At 48.1% G+C, this 3,888-nt stretch overlaps 1 pseudogene; it reads right to left on the bottom strand.

Moving 5' to 3' along the window:
* Positions 1–2,080: 2,080 nt before the first annotated feature.
* Positions 2,081–3,293, bottom strand: LOC113931152 (annotated as a pseudogene).
* Positions 3,294–3,888: the final 595 nt, after the last annotated feature.

A 3,888-nucleotide genomic window follows, 5' to 3' on the forward strand; every position in this document is an offset into this window, starting at 1 on the left:
AGGTGCCTGGGTGTCTCAGTCGGTTGAACGTCTGCCTTCGGCTCAGGTCATGATCTCAGGGTCCTGGGATCAAGTCCTGTGTCATCGGCAGGCTCCCCGCTCAGTGGGGAGTCTGCTTCTCCTTCTCCTACTGCTGCTCCCCCTGCTTGTGCTCTCTCTCTCTGTCTCAAATAAATAAAAAATCTTAAAAAAAATAAAACCTTTGAGGATTTCCCTTACTTTCCACTACTTCAACCATGCATTTACAAAATATTTAAAATACTTTTCTAATATTTTATGCATTTTTGTTCTAGGAAGTTTTTCAGGATAGCTAATGTGCCATTTTACTGGAAATGGAAGTCCCTACGGACCTGATTTTTTAAAATTGTGGTAAAATATATATACATAAACATTACAGTTTCAGCCATTTTAAAGTGGCATTAAGTGCAGTCACAATGGTATATAACCATCATCACTATTTCCAGAACTTTTTCATCATCCCAAAGAGAAACTCTGAACCCATTAAATAATAACTATCTATTCCCCGCCTCTTCCCAGCTCCTGGTTACCTCCTATAGGCCTTTTTTTTTTTAAAGATTTTATTTATTTATTTGACAGAGAGAGAGACAGCGAGAGAGGGAACACAAGCAGGGGGAATGGGAGAGGGAGAAGCAGGCCTCCCCCTGAGCAGGGAGCCCGATGTGGGACTCAATCCTGGGACCCTGGGATCATGACCCGAGCCGAAGGCAGACGCTTAACGACTGAGCCACCCAGGCGCCCCTACAAGCCTTTTTTTTTTTAAAAAAGGGATAAGTTACTGCAGATCTTTGAGAATATATCTGCCTAACCCCAGCTACTCTCAGATCCTAGGTTGAGGAAAAATGGCCAAAGACTATAAATTTAACATTGGGGACTTACTCCAGGGAAGAGCTATTGATTATTTCTGTGCTCTGTGCCAATGACCAGTTCCTTTTAAAGTTGACATGTGCTGCCAATATTCATATTTTAAGAAATTGCAATTTGGCTTTTCTGCCATTCTCCAGAAGCCCTGCTGTTTCCCAATTTTACCTTTATAACCTTAAGCAAAAAACCCCCCATGCAGCATGGAATTCCTGGTATAGGTTAGTAGATATTGCTAAAAAGAGCAAGATCAAAACTTACTGCATTTTAAGTGAAAAGTCTGTTGTTTGTATGTGTACCCACTATCATTAAAAAGAAATAATTACTCAGTGGTACCTTTTCCATAGGAAAGTTTCATTAACTTCATAGCTAAGTGTATGAGAAGACAAGATACATTAAAGACTGAGCATTCTCTACTTCTCTCCCCATAACTGTCTAGTAAAGAGAACCACAGCTCACCACTCCCACCCCCCAGAGTTTCTGAGTAATTAGATCTGGGTTGGCGGAGTGGGTGGAGAATTTGCATTTCTAACCAGTTCCCGGGTGATGCCCATACTGCTGATCCCAAGAGCACACTGCGGTGCGAGCCACTGAGGTCCCTGATTGCGAAGTCCCAGTGAGAGGCAGTGGAGGTGAGAGGTTGTTGGATTTAGGATATATTTGTAGGGGTCTAGCCAATGAAACTTGATGTTAAACATTGTGATCCTAGGTTGTTCTTTGAGTAGGTTTCCTATTTGTGTGTTTCTGCTTTTTAGTTTTTTATTTTACTTATTTATTTTAAAATTTTGAGGTGGAGGGGTTGGCAGAGCCATCTGAGGCTTTATTTGGGAAAAGACACTTGAATTGGCTTTTAGTTGGGGGCATGGGCAAGAGGGGGTACCCAAGGCAGTAGACACCCCCAAGGGTAGGCTGAGGGCTGAAGGCTGAGCCTCAGGTGTGTGTCTTGTTCCTGATGCAACCTCCACAGCTCCTTCCCCCAAAGGCTCTGTGGTAGCCTCAGGAGCAGGGAGGCTGGAAGAGACCACAGTGGCTGTTCACTTGGACTGGACATCAGATGACTTGCACACCAGCTTCACAACCATGGTCTTGGAGGAGCTGACTTGGCTGAAGGAACTGGAGACCTCCCGCAGCTGAAGCTGGACTGGAAGGAGCTAAGGCTGTAGGTGACTGGCAGGGCTCATGAGGGCCCTGTAGGCTGAGCTCAGCCCACGTGAGTAGTCATTTTCTGCCTCACAGACTCCAGCTGGCTGTCTTCGCCCTCCAGCAAATTGCAGGAGGTGGTGATCTCGATGTTCAGGGCCAGGTTGATGTTCACGGACTCCTGTTACTCATGCAGCTGCCACGCCAGGTCCTGCTTGGCTCACTGCAGGGCAGCCTCCAGCTTGGCCAGCTTGGCATTGGCGTCCTTAACAGCTGGCTCCCCACACTGCTCTGCATCATTGGTGGCGGCCTCCAGGGAAGCCCTCTGGCCTTTGAGGCCCTCCATCTCAACCTGGAGTTGGCTCATGTTCTGGTTCATCTCAGAAATCTCCATCTTCGTGTGACAGCAGTCATCCCCGTGCTTCCCAGTCAATATCTGCAGCTCCTCGTGCTTGATCTGGTACATGGTGTAGGCCTCAGCCTGGCTGTCGTTGGTGATGTCCTTGTCCTGGACTTGACCTGGGCAATGATGCTGTCCAGATCCATGGAGCAGACACAAACGTGTCTGAGATCTGGGCCTGCAGCTCACCGATCTTCTCTTCATACAGCTGCCTTAAGAAGCTGATCTTGTCAGTCAGCCCTTTGAGGTGGGACTCCAGCTCTACCTTGTTCATGTCAGTATTGTCCACATCCTGCTTGATTAGGACACATTTATGTTCCATGTCTGCATGCTGTTTGATCTCCCCCTCCTACTTTTTCCTGAATCCTCCACCAGTCCCTGCATGTTGCCAAGTTCCACCTCCAGCTTCAGCTTCTCCTGGCCCAGCGTGTCCAGCTGTCACCAAAGGTGGTTGTCATAGCTCGAACATGTTGTCCTTGTTGCTCCGAGCCATTTCCTGCTGCTGCGCGAGGCTCCACTTGGTCTCCAGAATTTTGTTCTGCTGCTCTAGGTGCCACACCTTGATGAAGGAGGTGAACTTGTCGAGGGTTTCCAACTGCTCCTTCTCCTGGGGGTGCACAGCCTCGTTGCTGGGGTCCACCTCCAGCTTAAGGGGACTCAGCAGGCTCTGGTTCACTGAGCTAGCAGTGATGCCCCTCATACTCTCAGCCCCACTGTGGCTCCAGACCATACTCACGCTGGTGCCCAGGCCACACAGGAGAAGGCTGAAGAGCTGATGTGGGTGCCGGGTGCACTTGCGTACATAGGGCAACTGAAGGCCCCGGGGGCTGCAGGAGGACACCTTGTAGGACTTCTGGCTCACCCTGATGGACATGGTGGAGGCTAGAGTGGAGGCGAGTAGGCTGAACCTGAAAGACGTTCGAGAAGGACACGAGAAGCTGCTTCTATGTGGGGGCTTTTTAGTTTTTTAAATGTAAGAGCCAGTGCAGTTTTCTTAAACATATAAGTTCTAGGTTCAAATCAAAACTCTACCACCTATCAGTTGTGCAGTCTTGCACATTACTTCATTTTTCATTTGTAAAATGTGGATGAATATGAGCAGGGGGTTCTTGCAAGGAATAAATGAGATACCTCATATAAAACTTATCATGGGGGTGCCTGGCTGGCTCAGTCAGTAGATCATATGATCTCTTGATCTCACTGTTGTGAGTTTGAGCCCACATTGGGTGTACAGATTATTAAAAATAAATTTTCTTTTAAGATTTTATTTATTTGAGAGAGAGCGTGAGCCGGGGGGGGGTGGAGGATGGGGCGGGGGAGGGGCAGAGGGAGAGGGAGAGGGAGAAGCAGACTCCCTGCTGAGCAGGGAGCCTGATGCAGGCTCAATCCTGAACCCTGAGATCATGACCTGAGCTGAAGGCAGCTGCTTAACCTACTGAGCCACCCAGGTGCCCCCAAAATAAAATCTT

The sequence above is a fragment of the Zalophus californianus genome, chromosome X, assembly GCF_009762305.2.
Source record: "Zalophus californianus isolate mZalCal1 chromosome X, mZalCal1.pri.v2, whole genome shotgun sequence".
NCBI lineage: Eukaryota > Metazoa > Chordata > Mammalia > Carnivora > Otariidae > Zalophus > Zalophus californianus.